The 19,714-nt window shown below is 41.1% G+C and overlaps 1 protein-coding gene across 7 annotated transcripts in view; it reads right to left on the bottom strand.

Annotated features, from left to right (window-relative positions):
• The window catches only part of mef2cb (myocyte enhancer factor 2cb), a 70,963-nt gene extending 52,101 nt beyond the window's left edge, over nucleotides 1-18,862 (bottom strand). For 4 of the 7 annotated variants that reach the window (XM_026342876.1, XM_026342880.1, XM_026342878.1 and 1 more), the window contains exon 1: nucleotides 6,834-7,358. The gene's annotated coding sequence lies outside the window, so the exon portion shown is untranslated. Of the gene's footprint in view, nucleotides 1-6,833; nucleotides 7,361-8,987; nucleotides 9,122-18,619 lie in introns of those variants that run through there. The other 3 variants (XM_026342877.1, XM_026342882.1, XM_026342879.1) reach the window with 3 other exon arrangements.
• Nucleotides 18,863-19,714: the final 852 nt, after the last annotated feature.

Below are 19,714 nucleotides of genomic sequence, written 5' to 3'. Positions count from 1 at the left end.
AGATGTTAACTAAGTGAAAAACTCCTCACAAGACAATGTCCTTCTATTGAGCATGCTCAAATCTCCACACACACACACACACAGCAGACAAAAGTCAATATCAAGGCTGAGCTATTTCTGTAGAGAGCACTATTTAGTAAGTGTGGGCCGGGTGCCAGTATTCTCCTCAGTATCGTCTGGGCGTCATTGCACTGTTGCTGTTATACAAACTCACCTCTTTCCTCCCTCACCCGCTCCTCACCCTTTCCACCCAACCCCCTGTTCCATTGTCAACGCTCCCTCTCTTTCCCCTTCTCTCTCTCTGTTTTTCTTATACACACACAAGGTTATTTGTTTTTCCACAGGGTCGAACCACAGCGCCAGGTGAAAGCATCTATTGGCAGGATAAAGAGAGTGGCTGGTGTGAGATCACAAGGCCCCACTCTGCCCAGCAAACCTTGAAGTGAAGCGCCGGGCTGGAGTTTCAAACAAAGTGCCCCCTCATTCATTATACATGCAACTGCACTGAAAATCTCCTTCCGCAACACCATCTCTCCCTCCACTCTGCCTCTCCAGGCCTTTCTCTCTCTGTCTTCCTCCCTCTCCCCTCACATCGTCCCTCACCCTTTTCTCTCGTTTTTTTTTTTTTTTTTTCCAGACAGAGCATCCATAAAGTATGAATAAAATTAATGACATCATGAACTACTCTTTGGAAGAGCCACTGTAGGAAAAAGGCCATACATCACGGGGCAGAAGGAGCTGGGCCGAAAGAAATGTTTAAAAAATGACAGAAAGAGAGAGAGAGAGAGGGAAAAAAGGGGTGAGTGGGGGGTTGGTTGCTTCACTTTTCTCCACCCTCAGGGCACTTGATATTGCTCTATGTTATTGTGGGTTATTAAGTTTGATTTCAGATACACTTTAGCTGAGAGGTTTGAACACAATTCATTTCTTCTTCCACTTCTTTTTTCCCTTTCTTTATGCGCTGTAGCTGTAAAGGCTCTGCGCGTCTTTGTCCTGCTTTCTCCTGACGGTTTTTGGTCAGTTGAGTAATGTAAGTGCTCCGAACAGTCCTGTGCGGTGCATTCTTTTACAGGCTGGTGTTTGGTGTGGGAATGGCACAGATGACAGTGGAAAGGAACACTGCTGTGGACTTTGGCAGGACACCGCCTGGTAAAGCTGTGTGCTCTGCGGAAGAGGGGAGAGCTCTGAGTGCGGATTCTTATATAGCTTTTTTCTCAACTTAGATGGTGTTAACAGGATTTTCAACAGCATGATCCCCTCGGAGTTGAACTGCGAACCTCCTGACGTTACAGACTTTGCTTAGATATCTGAGACTCTATGGAGGAAAAAATAAGCATTGTATTTAAGTCTGTAATATTCTTCCTTGGAGAAGAAAAAAAAAGCAATGGATATATCAATCTAACAGCCTGTTATTAGAAATTTACTGTGACACTATTTCATTACAATAACAAAATCATACTAGAGCCTGACTGGGTAAAATTCAAGTCCTTATTCCGCTGAACCTAGTGTGAACATAAGATCTGCTAAAAATACCCAACAGCAGTGCTCACCAGCAGCGCGGATGGGGAGCAGTGGCGGCAGTGGCGCAGATTGTGGCAGCCGAGTGAGCAGGGGCTTCAGATGGATGTGAGCCTGTGTGAGGCCAAGGCACAGAGCTACCTCTGTGCGTCTCACCGGACTGTGTTTTGTAGAATGACTCGGCTATGTTGCAGTCGTGACAAAGATAAATTACAGCCGCTGGAAAACATTTCTACGTTTTTTTTTTTTTTTTTACTCCCCGTCTCCAAACTTCTTTTCATTTTTTTCGGCATTGGGTGTAGTCCAAATGTGAGCCACACCAAAGGGAGATGGTTAAGTAGGGGGTGGTGGGGGTCACAAGTTGCTGCTCACCATTCACAGGTCAGGTACTGTGTCGTACCATGGAATATGCCTTCCGCTGCCACATTTATGCACATGGATGGCAAACACTTCTCCCTCAATCTAAACCCTGAAGCTCACTCAAAAGGATTTCCAGTTAATTCTGGATTTACCGCACAACATGTTCAAAGCTGCTATTACAAATATAAACTTTACATGGTGTTACAGATTAGCCTGCCAAGACTGTTATACGGATCGTGAAGAAAAGTTGTAGTATGGAAATAAATGTATGTTGTTACTTTATGTAACGTGTTAACTATCACCATCATGCTGATGCTGATGCTGAGGCATGATCTGGACCTCACAGTGTTTAGAAGAAGAAATCCAAACTCTGTGCTACTCTAAATGTTTCTGTTTGTCTTATCAGTGTCCTCTGCTGCCTGCACTCCTCCAGCCCTCTCACTTCCCTTGGACTGTCTCCTCGCCCAAATTTTTCGAGGCAGCAGGCCTCAAGCATGGTGAGGTGTGTTTGGGTGTCTATTTAGGTGGGCTGCAGCTGACGATATGATTGTGTGGTCAGCGCACTGCTGAGCACAGACCACCCAGCAGACAGCCGCTGCCATAATGACCAACAGGCCAGGCAGAAGGCAGGAAACAGGAAACAGGAAGAAGAAGGCAGGACATCCTGTTCATCTAGACCAGCATGACATCACAAAAGCATCAGTCTTTAATAAAGAATATCTGATCAGAGGCCTGTGCTCTTAACTCACTTCAGCTCAAACACATTTCTATCTGCATTTCTCTCCATGTGTGTGTATTCTTCTCCCTTTTCTGCGCATCTGTCTCAGTTTGCTTTTTCAGCCCTCACACTGACACTGTTTTGCAGACTGCTCCATCATCCCAGACATCAAATCCTTCCCTGTTCAGTGAGAGAATAAAGTGGAAAAAAGAAATACATGCATTTTCATTTCAATATACACCAGCAACACACGTCACAAAACTCAAGACAAAAAAAAAAAACAAAAAAAAAACAACACAAAAGCACAAACATTCCAGCGCGCAAACAGACAGAGACACGACAGAAAGTTGAACGCATGCACGCACATACACACACACACACACACACACACACACCTCCCAGACACTCAGCGCATACTGACAAACACACAAAGAAACAGCAAACACAAAGCACAGCACAGCCAGAAGTCTACTTTATTCAGAAATATTCTAAAGTGTTTTAAAATACAATTAAACATCAAAGGCTGATATATTCCTCTGTGATCTTTAACACCCCAGTGAACAAACCCCATACACCCCCTTCCACTTACAGCATACAGAGAAAGTTGCTGAACGTCACCGCTAATTACTAGATAGAGACAGAAGAAGAGTTTGCATCATTATGCAAAAACCAGGACATATTCAAATATATGCATTCAATCCACCATGAACCATTCGAGCACGGCGTTATTTACTTTAGATTATTATTATTATTTTAGGTTTCATGAGTAATTTCTGCTCTTATGAAGATGTCCATGTGATGTGGATAAATGTTTCTAACGTACACAGCAGTTGGGACAATGACAGGGAGATCTGCTTAAAAACAAATAAATCAACACATGGTGGGCTTGAGCCTGATGCTTTTCACTGGTGCCATGAAACTGTTGAGACATTTCTTCCCATGTAGCAAGAGCGAGCACCTGCCTTGTGCAATAAACACGAGTACAACAAGCCCTTGAGTTATTATAAAAGTGGAGTATATTCATATGCTTATAAACAGGCAACAGAAGGGTTACTCTAAGCAAATGGCTTCGATTTTCCACATTATTTGTGGCAGATAAATGTAATAAAAAGAGAGCTTATGCTTAGTCTATTTGGCTTTTAGATGTTCTCTGCAACATTTATATAAAGTACCTCAACCAAAATATATTGCATTATTTGCAGGATATACAGCAAAGTCTCTTGATGGTGTAAGATCTCGTATGCTCCTTATATATGAGCTAAATACGATTCTCTACAATTGACTCTTATATTACCTTCTTGCTTGAGCCAAAGGGTATGAAGTCCAATTATAGTTCTTCAATACCTATCTCGAGATCTTGCCAACCTGCAATCTGCAAATGAGTGTTTTACTGATGTTTAACTGAGTAAACTCTGCAAACCCCTTCCAAAATATTTGAAACCATTAATGAAAAAAAAAACTTTAAAGCATAGCAAAAGGGAGCTATTAAATTATTTGCTTAAACATAAATGCTCGCTGATGTTTCCATTAAGAATAACGTTTGCATAGGTCTTGAAACGTGTCTTCTGTACTGTATTAAATGTCTGTGCTCTGTGGCAGTACAGTGGTATACTTCACCCCTTCTTTTATTTTTATTTTATAGATTGGTGACGTGGATTTTACAACACTCAGAGGCTCTTTTTCTGTTCATGCTCATCTTGGCCTGCCTGTAAAACTTAAGTATTCACAAATTTATAGGCAATATATTAGACATTTATGATTACATATATTAGCAGTAGCCCTTTCAATACTGATTTTGTGTAGAGTACTTTTAATACGCGTGAAAAAGAAGCCTGACCATGGCAAACAATCTGTCCCTTCCCTTCATTTAACTAAAGCTTTAGCCTCTGGTGTACAGCAAAGTGCCCTGACAATCAGCTCAATGCCCTGGCCAATCACAGGGACACGGGACCTTCTAATCCCTCTCTGTGAGAAGGGTAAGAGTGTGTTGTCACTCTTAGTTTTGTGAATCAGCTCCCAAAATCCCAAATGATTTGTCAAAAGAGAGAGGTCTTAAGAGAATAAGAGAAACAAAAGCAGTGCAGGCCAGATAGTGTGGGTGTCACTGTGTGCATGTGTGTGTGTGCGTAACAGAGAGGAGAGAAAGGAGAAACACCATGCTTTTGTCTATGTGTGTAAGTGTGTGAGTGTGTGTGTGTGTGTGTGTGTGTGTGTGTGTGTGTGTGTGTGTGTGTGTGTGCGTGTGTGTGTGTGCAGGGTCTCTGAGATTACAGAGCTTGGCTGACAGAGTCCTCTGTGTGTAATCGTGGGTCCACATGCGAGCGCTCACCTTCCTCTGAGCGGATTAACCTAACGCTAAATCCCAAGAGAGCAACAGGCCAGGCAGGCCACACAGAACAACTTCATTGACAATGAGCAGCAGAGTGAAGGCCATGTGTAAAATCTTTTTATGGACTAATATACTTTAATATTTCATAAATCTGAGGCAACTCATCTAAAACAGCATCAATTGTTCTTAAAAGAGCTCATAATGTACAGAACTAATGTAAAAAAAATTGTGTGTTAAATGTTTTAAATACTATTTAGGAGCTAATACTTTTATTTTCAAATTTAATTAACTATGAAACGCACTCAAGCAGTAAATGAGAAAGCAAGCAGTACGTTTTTCATAAAGCCACAAATTAGGCTCATGTGCTGGAGCAGACAGCAACATTTTATCAACTGCATTTGTATTTTTTCAGACTACCTTCAAAAATAGCTTCACTAATAAACAGTATGTCACGTTTAATAGTTCCTATAGATCTCAAAATCTGGTGTAAATATTATGTTAGTCGAATTCATTTTGACAAACTCATAGATATATCCCTATATTATCAGCTTCTCTTAAACTTTTATAATGAACGGTATTTATCTCAGGAGTACACTGTTTAACTTTCACAAGAATGAGGTTACTGAGATTTGCATTTATGGTCATATTAATGAGCATGAGACAAACATACACAGCCAAGCCAGTTCCACTATCTGTCTAAATTAAAGTGAAGTGTGCTGAAGTGCCTCGAAATTGTATTACCACTCTTAATGTGCATTTATCATCAGTGGGCCATGCATCCTCACTTTAAGTACAAAACAAATAAATCCATTTTATTTTTCTAACACTGCAACCTGTTAAAGATGCCACAGGTTAATTGCGGAGTCATTATTAATCCTCTCGCTGCAACAGGTTCAACTGAGCCACAGGAGACTGAACTCAACTCTCCATCTAAATATATCATCGTATTAAAATGAAGTCGAAACAGTTTCAATCACAAAGTCACAGTGAAGAAACTGTACAACACGCCTAACCTCCTGTAAAACACTGGTTTTCAGTGCTGCTGCATGAATTCCCGTTCACACAGGCCTGTGTTCTCCTGCTTTTATTTTTAATTTGGAAATGAGTGTTTGCATGTCTCAGTCTTTTTCTGACACAAGTTTACTGTAAAACATTTTATCCTGATTTAAGGTATAATAACTCGGGGAGGTTGTGATCACCAGTTCACCTCCAGTTTAGTGACTCTGGCATCTTTAAAGTAAGATCATCTTATGTGAAGTCACTTTTACTACAATCTCTATAAATTACCTGGATTTTTTTTTTTTTTTTTTTTTATTCACCATCTCACCATCTTTCACATTACCAAATTATTTTTTAAAATGTTTTATATATATATATATATATATATATATATATATATATATTATTTGGTAAAAGTGTACATACACGTACGTCCAACTATAAGCTCAGGCAGCACCAGCTATTAGTTTATTAAACTATAATGCAACTTTTAATGTGTCAATAAAAGTTGGAACACGCAACATGAGCTGCCATTAAAAAAAAAAAAAAAAAAAAAAGGGGGGCGACTCTTGAAGAGGCTGTGAGTCCGGTACTTTGCGCCTGCATGTGGACACGAGAAAGCTCCACAAGGTCAACAGCACCTAAAACCCGAGAAAGACCTTGAGTCTCCTAATAGACCATAAACAGCTATTTGATGTCAGCTTGTAATTACATGACATCGTTGTCACCGGCGTAAGTCGATCAGGGTCACAACTAATCGATAGACGCAGTTACTGTACTTTTGCTGAGGAGGAAGCGCGCATCATGAGAGACCCTCAAGTTTCCCTCTGGAACAGTAGAAATAAAGATCAACGTGTCTCCTCGGCGTTTGCAAGTGAGCTGCAAGTGTCGTGTGAGCGCGGTACTTACTTTATTTCGCATGAAATCTTGTCGGACTGAAGTGGAGGACAGAACAAACCGGGGTCCGCCGGGTGTTTTTGCTCCGGCCGAGTGGCAGGAAAGGTTGAAGCCGCTGCTTGATGGGGACGGACCTCGCCAAGACGCACTTAAAATCCAGGAGCGCAATTTAGCTGAGGACGTCGCCGTGAGGGGGGGGAAAAAAAAAGTAACCTGCAGTACGTGGTAGGAGTCTATAATGTCAGAGAAACTACTCTCTCTCTCTCTCTCTCTCTCTCTCTCTCTCTCTGTTTCTCTCTCTCTCTCTCTGATCGGACAGTGTCTGCTCAGGAAGCGCCGAGGACGCTTCGCCTGGTCTCTGTGCGCGGTGCCGGTGAGCGGAGAGGGACCCGGTGGAGGAGGCGGCGGTGTTGCTGCACTGTTGGACGTCTGGCGGTTTATTGTTGAGAGGCTGTTTCTGTTCCTTCCCACAATCCTGACCGAGTCTTTCCCTAAACCCTCTCCTCTCCCAGTACGAGGAGAAATAATCGATTTTCTCTCTCTCTCTCTCTCTCTTCCTCTCTCTCTCTCTCTCTCTTTTTTTTTTTTTTTTTGACTCCTGAAAGGGGGCGGTCTCACATTTCCCAACTCTACTTTAATGGCACGGCTCTTAATGCTTTATTATCGCGCCAGCCCCGATAGAGTGGACGCACAATTAACTGCTCCGAGAGGACCACTAGAGGAAGATGATGGGGAGTGTGTGCTTTAACTAATGAGGCGGCGGAGAGCGCGGCGCGCGTCTGCAGGACCAAGAAATAAGGGCCGTCAAAGTTGTTTTTGGTTATGGCAGACTCCGCTGTCGCCTGTCGTTTCATGCGTGTCACGTCAATTTCCCTAAACAGTTTCACTTGTTTCAGGAAGTTGGGAGAAGCACGGAATAATTTGGGGGTAGTAAGAAAAACACCAAAGGCTAATCTGTCCATTTATATAGTGTGATGGTAGCAAACATGAAGCAGCCCACTCTTACTTTAAGGAACATAATATTCTAAGACCCATTATTTCATGATATGACTTGACTTACTTCTCTACAACTCCCAAATAATGCCATCATCCAGTTCAGTTGCAGTGTGAATGCTGCTTCATTTCTGACTCACTGAAAACTTTCCACCTCCTGCGAGCCGCCAATCATTCTCCAAGACCCCAGCTATCTTCTGCAGATAAGCCCTGACTCAGACACTAAGCATGGGGGGGAATTACCCAGCCTTTATCCATCCAACCAAATGATTTGAAAACATCCACTCTATTAGTGTGAAGATAACAATTAGAACAGCAAGTTTGCCACTTCAGATAAGATGCAGACAGGCAGCGCGACGGCTTTCTGTACAGAGATGGATCCCAGATAGGCCTTGTAATGCCGCAGTTCTATTCTGTTCGTATTATATGGGTTCTGTATCAGTAGAGACGTATTTAATGGCTGTATCCAATGAGGCCTGCTATTATCTAATACATCAGGTCTCATCACCAAGTTTTACAGGTGGTATTTGTTAGAGTGGCTTCATCCTACTGAACAAATCAAAGGTCAGTGCTGCCCTTTACATTCTCCTTGTCAAGTGACTAGTCTACCTCCATGAATTTATTCAAATGCACTAAAGCTTGTGCTTTAAGAGCTTAGCTTTGCTGTACATCCATGAAATGTAAGCGGACACCACGCAGCACCCTAATCTTTCTCTTCCTTTGTAGTTCACCTGCGAAGTTGAAGGCCATATATGCGACCAGCCACCCAGTCAGTCAGTCAGTCAGGGTTGGAATCAGTTAATAAATAAATCAGGTTGGCTAATCTGCTTGACGGGCGGACATTACAGCCTGTAACTGAAGCCGCTGGTGTCTTATGACTTGGGATACCACCTTAACATCAGCTGACCTTTTAATCTTTAATAGCATTTCCTCTGGCTCCCAGGTCTCTATGAGAATCAATAAGGTGTAGCCTGGTAGACACAGTGTGTTCATAAATGCTACATGATGAATAGCAATGGCCTCACATATCAGCGTGTATAAAAAATACAGATATGACACACTTCACAGACACCATTTCCTTCTTTTAGACCTCTTAGAGAGTGCCACTGGCAATTACATTAGATGTGTCACTGACATATGGACACCTATGGGTGCCTGTGTGATTGTACATACCGCATTCGGAGTTTGTTCGTCTGCCGTCTCGCGTGCCCTCAGTTTCCCTTGCTCTCTAACGGTGTCTGTCAGCGATTCATCTGAGAAGGTTGTTTCACTGTTCACAGTGCTTGAGGTTGTCTTTGCTGTGGCACCTGGGAGGAGAAGTCGTATAGGAAAGCATGAGGAGAAAAAGAGAGTGAACCGGCGGGTGTAATAGTTTCCACGTATGTGCAGGAAACACGTTAGGATCTTTGTGTCTGTGTGTGTTTAATGGCTACTGTATATGGAAGACAGAGAAATAAATGTGAGGAGGTGGATTGAATATATTTGAATGAAGAGAAATCTTAAACGAGGCAAACGCCGGCTCATGCATATTCATAAATGACTGACTTGTCTACAGGGATAAACTTATAGTGAAGGCACACTAACAGCCTCTTATAGGCTCACACATTTAATGCAAAGTAGGGAAGATCTACTGTATATTTTACTCCTGAGAGTATTGAGTGCAGATCTATGACTAAATCTAAAAATGGTAGAAACAGCTCAAACGCAGTCGTATTACACTGAGCCGTGTGGTTCACGTGGCACATGATGCCTCTTGCAGCGACAAAATAATTTGGGATGCAACGAAGGTGTGTAAACAATGTGAATTTGTTGCAGGTTAGATACTGTAGGTAGTGGCATTTGTGTTGTGATGAGTCAAAGTATTTTCTACTTAATTAAAACAAATGACATGATCAGTTTCGTGCCATCTGAAACTTTCTCAGTCTTACTCATTAGCCACTGTCCTTCCCTCCTACTGTTAAAACATGCAATCCTTAACTTATGGTTTGAGGGGTGTGTGTGTGTCTGTGTGAGTGTGTGTTTTCAAGTGTGGGCTGAAGTCTCATCAAATTCTGGTGGAGTGAAATCAACAGTTTGCCAAAACAATTATGTAATTTCGAATATGTCACAGTGTGTATACACACACTTTAGGCTTTTGGGTAAATGCAATTCCATGAGGTTTGGCATCAGCTGTGCATAAAAAGAGAAAAGGGGAAGCTGTAACTGGATGTTAAGTCAAACACATAAGTGCGGTTTGCTGATATTGATCTTGCTTGGATTGTTTCTTAAGCCTCTCCTGGCAGTCACTTCACAGCATTTGTCACACACACACAAACACACACACACATACACACACACACGTGCGCGTGCACAACAGCTCGCCTGAAAATGTGTGTGTTTTTTTTTTGTAACGGAGGGAGAAAGAAAGGAATGCCTTTCTCAAGCAAAAGATAAACACAAACACATTTCCAGGGCAAACAGGAACAGCCCGGGCTCAGTGCAATCTGTTGTCGATCACGCTCACGTGAAAACACAGTCTGCCTGTCACAGTAGATGATGTTGTCAAGCACTCTGCCTCGCTGCTCCTGAGAATTAGCCAGCTATTTCAGAAGCACCACGAAACACATGGATTATTTGTTGTACGTTGGATATGTCTGAGGATGATTCCAGCTTTATTTGGTATTTACCGCTTTCAGTCATTCTTCCTGCGTTCGTTCCCCAAAGAGTTTCAGAGACATGTGGTTTTTTGACACCAGACTGACACGATGTGACGACCAAACTCCTCACAGTGGGTACAGAAAGACCTACGGGCCAATTTAACTCGCAGCCTCAGCTGGGGATCTATAGAGCTTACGTCTCCACATGTGTGTCTGTGTGGGTGTTTGTGTGTGTTTGTCTTTGTTACGGTTAGACCAGTATGGGTGTTTGAAGAGATATTTTTAGACTAAAATCTCAATAGAGCGTGCTGAAATTATGACTAAAAATATTTTGTTCTGAAATGTTATGATTAGGAGAGTGGAAAAAAAAAAATTATGAACATTCAGACATACAGCACATTTTTATGTAGACGTTGAATAAAAAAAATATTTATAAAAAGTAATACATTTAGAAAAAAAAAGTGAAACAGTAGAGTCCAACTGGTTTACATTCAATATTTAAAGGCTGGTAAATCTTGTTTAAGCGCAAGTGCTGTGTGTGTTTACTGCCAGTGCATAAACCTGCAGGAGTGTGTTATATTATCCATTGTGACTGTTTTATTATCTTTTTTAGATTATTAGCATTTTCTGGGCACAACTGATCACATTTAACCCTCAGCTTCTCACATCCATTGTTTGTTCATGTTAACAGATGATATCCAGACTACAGCAGGTAATCAGCCTGGATGTCTGGGATCTGTTCTCAGGCAAAAACATACCTGCTTCAGAAGTCATCTAACACTTTGTAGGTGAGATAAGAGACATTTCCCTGTCGTTGTGCGCTTGGTCTTTGTGTCAGTCATCCAAAGTGTTATATTACACGATTTGGAGCTCCTTATGAATAAGGTTTATAATGAAATTCAGAAGGTAATATCAGCAGTAATTATAGTTGCAGGAATTGTATCATTGTACAGTCTAATTATTGGAGCAAAGGTGAGAAAATCACTTTTAATTAACTGAAATCATATGTCCTCATATTACAAAATATATAAAACAAAGAAAATCTTGATTCTGGGGAAGTATTTATTTGTGCTCTCAAATGAGCTTTTGTAATATAAAGGTGTCATTCCCCTTTCTAATTTTAGCTCGCAGGTTATACACTGCTCAAAAAAATTATAGGAACGCTTTTTAATCAGAGTTTAGCATCATGTCAGTTAAACCTCTGGGATATTAATCTAATGAGTTAAGTAGTAGAGGGGGTTGTTAATCAGTTTCAGCTGCTTTGGTGTTAATAAAATTACCAACAGGTGAACAAGAGGGGAAACAATGAGACGACCCCCAAAACAGAGATGGTTTCACAGGTGGTGGCCACTGACATTTTTACTCTCCTCATCTTTTCTGAAACTTTTTTACTAGTTTTGCATTTGTCTAGGGTCACTGTCACTACTGGTAGCATGGGGTGATACCTGGACCCTACAGAGGTTGAACAGGCCAAGTCCTCCAGGATGGCACCTTTTTGGCGATTGTCAGAAGGTTTTCTGTGTCTCCCAGAACAGTCTCAAGAGCACAGAGAAGATTCCAGGAGACAGGTGGTTAAAGGTCCTTAACACATTAACAGGCCTGGTAGCTGCCCCTTTGTGCAAGGAGGAACAATATGAGCACTGTCAGAGCCCTGCAAAATGACCTTCAGCAGGCCACTGTAAATGTCTCTAACAAAACGACCAGAAACAGACTTCATGAGGGTGGCCTGAGGGCCAGACATCCCCTTGTGGGCCCTGTGCTCACCACCCAGCACCGTGGAGTTGTGAATTGGCAGGTCTGCTACTGGGCCCCTGTGCTTTTCACAGAGGAGAAGTAATATCACTCTGACACGTGACAGATATAAAAGGTCTGGGGAAGCCGTGGAGAACATTATGTTGCCTCTAGCATCATTCAGTATGACCTGTTTGGTGGTGGGTCAGTGATGGTCTGGGGAGGCATATCCATGGAGGGACGCACCGACCTCTACAGGCCAGACAACAACACCCTGAGTGCCATTAGGTATCAGGATATAATCCCTGGACCCCCTATCAGACCCTACACTAGTGCAGTGAAGCTTGTGTTGCTCCTGGTGACAACAATACCCGGCCTCATGTGGTGAGAGTTTGCTGGCAGTTCCTGGAGGTTGAAAGAATTTATACCATTGCCTGACCCACGCGCTCACCTGACCTAAATCCAATAGAGCACCTCTGGGACATTATGTTTTGGTTCATTCATTGCCACCAGGTTGCACCTCAGTCTCTCTGGGAGCTCAGTGATGCCTTGGACCAGATCCATGAGGAGATACCCCTGGGAATCAACCGTTGTCTCATTAAGAGGTTGTCACAACGTTGCATCCAAACACGTGGGGGCCATACAAGCACCGAGTACCATTTTGAGCTGCTGGAATGAAATTTAAAATGGACTAACCTGCTACATAATTGTTCCACTTAGATTTTCAGGGTGTCTTATGTGTTTTCAGTGTTTCTTTAATTTTTGGAGCAATGTATTACCTTGATCATTTTACAGCTGACAAAAATCACCAAAGCAGGGTGTTCAAGTTCTGTTTTGACCTTAAACCATAACCACTCACAGCCTATGCTACCTGCTTTTACAAAAAATATATCATATGTAAATACATCATATTTTGATATACATATGGTATTTGTACTGTAAAACTGGAAAATTGTTTTCAAGTCTTCACACTTGAATGACAGCATATTAACATCAGTCAGTTTTTTTTCTCTATTCTCTCACTTTAAGAAATCACCATGAATTTTGCCTTGGACATCAAATGATCCCTTATATTTTATAAACATAAAGCCTCATTAACTGTAATTCCTGTCGTTTTCTAGGGAGGAAAAAAGCAAAGCATTTAAAAGAAGACGTTCTGTCTACTTATCATTACCTCCTCTGTTCCATAATGGTATGACTCATCTTTCAGCGAAAGCATATGAAGCGTTAATTTCAATAACATGGCTTTTCTGTGTGTTTTGGCCATTAGCTGCGTCTGACCAGCGTAAAATTCAGCGTACCATCTCATAAGTGTCCTTGACCTTACAGTTCAGTTTCAGAACATCACAGCATTGGCATCAAACCGTACAAAAAACAGACTTTGGTGCAGTAATAACAAAGTCAGAAGGCCTCTGAAACTGCAGTCACGTAAAGACCCCTCACTGCGAGATGGCACTGGCGATTTGCATGTGTCGTGTTTAACCAACAGTATTCTGTTTGTACACCTTTTATGCATTATGAATGAGACACAAGCTGAACAACAAGCTCTCCCTTTGTTCTGCCTGACGCTCCAGTTACATCATAGGAAGAGCCCCATGGTCCTGCGGCAGCTCTGACTGGCTGAGGCGCAGTGCTGGTGGGTGAGTTGTTGATCGGACCTGTTACTTCACTTACATTTGTATATGTGTGCTATAGATATGAACACTTACAAACTTACACACACACACACACACACACACATAGTCACATATGCTGCTTACTGAAAAAATCATACAAATTTTTGCTGTAGAAACTTTTAACTGTCAAAATGCATAAGATACAGTAAATATGTATGATGACTGTGATGTTTATTGGGAATCTAAATGAGACTTTGTCACTTGTCAAACTTTTGTTTTTTAGTTTAATTCAAAGACCAGACTCTCTTGCTACTGTAACTTATTAAATTATAATAAATTACTTCCACAAGACAAATAACATTTAGATATTTAGAAGAAAGACCAGCTGTTACATACAGGGTATTGTTTGACTATTCAGGCTTTATAATTGCAGATTAATTAAACTGATGAAACTGTCTTGCCTGCTTACTGATTTTACAATCAAAATATTTAATGTCATGTATGTCATAAATGCATACGCGGCAAGGTACCATCGGTATGCCAACTGCTCTTTATGAAGAGCACATCGATCCTATAGAGGTGCATTCAAATGCTGCTGTGTAATTAAATGTGCTGCCTGCAGGGGAGCTCTGCATCCTTGTCAGCATAGAACAAACTAGTTTATTGCATGATTTAACTGGAGGTATAACCCAGTATTTTGTAACTCTGCATTATTTATATTTGATGAATAGCATAATGATTCGTTTGGATTATTCAAACATTTGAGAATTGTTTTTTTTTTTTTCAGACATTAAATTTTAGCAGCCATTGAACTGTTAAAGACCATTATCCACATGCAAACATGTTAACTATTTTTATTTTAATGTACTTTCTGTTTTTTTCTAATCTCTGATACTGACACTGCTCTCTGTCTTCATCCTCCCCCTCCTGTGTCGTCTCTATACTGCGACAAGTGTAATTCCCACTTATTCTGTCTGTATATCAGGGGCTCAAAGTTCTCTTTGTCTCCACGAGATTGCTTCATGTGAAGGGAAGAAAAAAGAAACTCACTTTCTGCTAATGATTTTTCCTGCTTTTGAATGGTTGGAAAGTAATTCCCTATGAACTGCTCCAACACAGGCACAGTTATTTCATTGTTCTCACTGCCCTTTCTCTAATTGTGCCCATAAAGGGGAGGTGCCAATATTACTTTTTTCATGTCTCTGTTCACAGGATGCTCACCAGAGTTTTCCAGAAGTTGTGCAAAAACGATGCTCGAAATGTTATCAGTGCTAAAAATAAAGCAATGTTCTTATGATGTCAGTCAGGACTGCAAATCTAAATTAGCTGAATTTTCAGCTTAAGTTTGGTTACATGTAATCCGCACCAGAAAAATGACAGGATTGGTTGTTTGTTGAAATGCCTGAAATGACCCCATGTTTCTGTTTACCTTTTGTGGCCGGACAAATTAAGACTTTTGTTGGTTTAGGAGCAAAGGTGGAATTAGCGTGATGTTAAGTATCATGTGAGTTTGACATGAATGTTTGTTTCCCATTTCCAAACACTGTCAACATTGGTTTCTTTTAACCATAACCACTATCATTCCCTGAATTTAAGCAGCAGTTCCTTTAAAATTCAAACCACCATCGTTCCCTATTCTACCCTAGCAGGTAGGTTTTGTTACCAAACATGAGTCAATCTTGGCAATGACAGCTCAGACACTCATGAGAATATATTTGTAAGGTGCATTTAGAAAGGCAGTGACAAACAATATCTGTTGAAAAAAAAAATCACCAACCAAATTAATCATTCTAGAAATATTTGCGACTTTACGAAACCCTGCTTTCTATGAAGATATGGGAAAATGGGATTTGAGAGTAACATATTTAAGCTAATCCTACTGTAATGTCCTTGTAAAACATTCTGTAGTCCAGTGTGATCTCTGTGATTTCAGATGAGGACGTGAAAAACACAAGAACCTGCATAGCTTGACAAAAATCACCACTGTGTTATTTTAATATGCTTTGTACGATCATTGTCCTAACAAGGCCCTATCCAATATGTTCAGATACATTCATCCAGTTATCACCGTTTTCATTTTCTTCAGTAACCATTACACAGCAGAAGTCCCTCCTGCAGCTGGTGACCTCAGCCAATTCCCCTGACAATTAAAGATCACTCAGCATGGCTGTGCAACTTCTCCCACATTCCCAACAAGCAGCTGATAGCATCTCACTGCGAAGAAAAGCAAGTGGAGCAGAATATGATGTCTGTCTAAATGAGGGCTTCCCAGCTCTGATGTGTGATAGCGAGGCCTAACAACCGTTGGCGCAGGCCTGTGTTACATGGTGGAGCTTGGCAGACGAGCGGCGGCGTCTAAAGCTCTTTGTGCCTCCAGGATCACCCCCCAACTCATTCTTATTCAGACATGATCAGAGGGGAGGCAGGCAACTGAGATTAGCTGCAGATCAAAAGAGCTGCCTTGCGCCAGCACTCGTGTTTTGTAGATTTAGGCGGCCCTGGCGCACAGGCGTTGTATAGTGGCGGCGAAGCGTCATACTGTTTTCAGGCCTCGACAGTGCTCAGGGGGCTAAATGGAAGGAGAGCTTTCGTACAGGAGGCTTGGCTGCGGTTGGAAATCATCCAAAATGAAATAATAAAGATGATAGCAGTGAATAAAAATGCGAAGTAATAACAATGTTCCTATGCCTTTACTGTGAGCCTTTACAGTGGAACAAAGATACTTGTGCTCTCCATGCCATCTCAAGCGAAACTGCTTCCATATGTGTAATATGTCTCGGTTCAGCGATCCTTTGTTTCTTAAAATGAAATGCACATTATGCAGCAACATATCTTTGGTAAGTCAAGAGCATCTGGATCACTGCCCACAAATTAACCACAGAAGCTAACTACTACTGTAAATCCAGCTTTGTTTTCTGTCACCGAATAAACGAACAGCAAATTACTTGTACTTTGTAGAAACCTTAAATAGAATACCTGCACTGCATTACTTTCCTCTAATAAACTAGGAAACCTGAAATGAGCCATAACCTCACATTACCATGTATTTGATACATTTCAGCAATTTGTTGGTCTTCTAGTCTTTCATTAACAACATCATATGAGACTATGAGAATATGAGATTACTGACTATTTGATTTCATCACATTTCAGACATTACCCGTGAAGGTAAACATCCACGACTATTCGAATCACAGAAGGAACGGCAACAATGAAACTAATAACAAAGTGTGAAGGTGAAATGACAGGATGAGGTGAATTTCAAAGGCAGAGAGGCAACTGCGTAAGAGTGCTCGCCACCCTACAGAGAAACAAAACAGCGCGTTTCCTCAACTCTGCTGACCATCAAAGCCGTGGAATTCAGGGGTAGAAAAGCTAATAAATGAGGACTGAGCGGTTCCTGTTAACTGGGTCAAAGTTTCTCAGGTCCTGCCTTTTTAGTTTAGTAGCAACAGGACAGTAACAATAAAGACACTAAGTGCTTACTTATCTACATGCATCTATGCAGTATATTTGTATTTATGTGACTACTAATATATCTAGATATACTATTTAAATCTGTTCATTTCCACTCTTTTAGGGCTGTTAAGTTTAGTTTTTTTTTTAATTTTTAGCTTTGCTCTGAAAAAGTGGTGTTAAAGTGTATTAAAATGTGATTATTAACCTTAACTGTAGCTGTGGTAGCATATTGAATGATAAATACATAGAATGAAAAGCAATATAAGAAAAACAATTAACTGAAAATACCCGAATATCACTTTTTTGAATAATACTGCACCTCTGCTTATTTTATCCAAATGCTACAGTTGAATCAAAATGCAGAGGGGAAACGTTCAGGACTCATTGAAATCAAACAAAGCCTTTGCTTTAGTTTGAAATTCCATTAGGTTGTTTTGGGACAAGTGCCCTACGATAGAGAGCCTTTATTTTTTATACCTCCCGTGAACCTGTTTGAGTAGGAATAAACCCTTCTCTGTTCATGTAAAATGACAAAAAGTTTCGCCTCAGTTTCAAAACTTTCACCAATATGTCTTACTTAAACACCAAGCTGTGTGACACATATTGCTACTGAAGTGTGTGTTTGCCACTTAGGTAGCTACCTTGAGGGAATGAGTCATTTCTAAAGCAAACAGCACGTTAAGGCCATGCTCTTTTCTCTCACTGATAATTCCAGATTGTGCAATGAGATGTTCTAAGCAATTACCCTTAAAAGTACCAGTAACCTAAACTGACTGTGAAGAATTAGAAGCCGAGAAACAGCACAATATAAAGTTCCACTTTAGCAAGTTAAGCCATTTGTCTTGCCTTAGAGATATAAAAAAAATGTAGACTTTTAAAACCTAAACACACACACGCACACGCAGCTCCGGGAGCCTCAATCGACTGTTCCCCAGCAGCTCAAAAGAGGTGATTGGCAACAGCTGCGACTTGACTCCTCCTTCAGTTGTGTTAGAGCTTCTCCGGTGTCTTTGTATTTTATCGAGTACAGGAAAACAAGAAAAATTCATAGTAAACTGAATCTTTTGGCCTTGTAAAGTAATTCCCGTATTTAGCTACGTGACAAAGACATCATTCATTTAATCCAGCAAGGCTATAATGAAACAATTAGGCAAACAGCACTTCAAAATAAATTTTTAGCACAGTTCAATTTGAGCTGCTCAAATATCAAAATTACGGCTTAATCTGTTAAACATGCCACGACCCACTGTGCAGAGTGTGGTTTTGAAACGTTCACACAGACAGGTTTTCCACTGACAGAACGAGGTCCAGAGGAGACGGGGGTGGGGGGAAAGAAGGGAAAAGGTGTACTGTGAAAACTCACCCGTGCCGTTTCTCTGCTTCCCCAGGAAGTTACACCCTGCAGCACCAGCTGAGGCCCAGCTCAATCAAACAGAGAAAAAAATTAAAGACATTGAAAACAAAAGAGAAAGAAAAAGAAAATATCTATAGATACATATACCAACAAATTGCCTAAAATAAAATGTCCCGCATGTGATAAAGCCAGACCAGCTGGCTTTGAATAGAACCCCCCGATTTGGGTTGTGTGTTTGCCCGCAATCTCCGTCTGAACTGAGACCAGGTCTGGTTCTTTCCAGCCACCACCACCACCCCTACCCCTCTGTCCCAGCTGAATCCACCTGCCCCTATCACTCCTGGGTAAATTTAGCCTTGTAAGAGATCAGTGACACCCTCCACACGTACACACACACATGTTTACCCCAGACCTTTGTCAGCACTGGCATATATGCCCCGGATTATTGCCCCCCCAAGAATGCTGCCATCTTCACAGTGGTAAAAAAGGCACCCCCTTCACACATGTACAGCTCTCAGTTACAAGGACGCCGTGCTTCTTGTTATTTGATGTTTTTTTAATATACTGGTCAAGTTATCTTTAACCTTTCTGTCGACATTTCATACAAAACATACCGTCCTGCGTGAAGTGGGCCAAATCTTAAAGACTTGCATAATGAATGAATGGTAACAGCTCATTTAAAGTTCATTATTCTTCTAATTGAATTGCTGAGGCTATCACAGCTGCAAAACATTTTAAGTAAACTTTGCTGTAGCAAACACTATTACCCCTTTCATAACCATGCAACAGCAAAATCTATGTGAATCATAAATAAATAATCCGCTGGAACAGATTAACTGACATTGATAGCATCTTGTTAAATGTCAAAATACCAGGTGCAGTGGTATACACCTATAATTTGGTAATTATAAACTCATTTAACTAAATAGCCCTATATCTATGACTAAAATCCGCCTACAGTCCTGATTTTTTTTTCAACCACAATGTTCAGGAAATGTCTTTTTTCTTTCATTAAAACACGATAAAAATCATGCATCGCAATTCAGGAGAAAACTTTTGGAGTTTCCTTAAGCTGCAGGCATCCTGACTGTACACCATTTCTCC

Source organism: Anabas testudineus, chromosome 9 (genome assembly GCF_900324465.2).
Source record: "Anabas testudineus chromosome 9, fAnaTes1.2, whole genome shotgun sequence".
Lineage (NCBI taxonomy): Eukaryota > Metazoa > Chordata > Actinopteri > Anabantiformes > Anabantidae > Anabas > Anabas testudineus.
The sequence above is the reverse complement of the archived record's forward strand: the minus strand, read 5'-3'. Positions and strand labels throughout refer to the sequence as shown.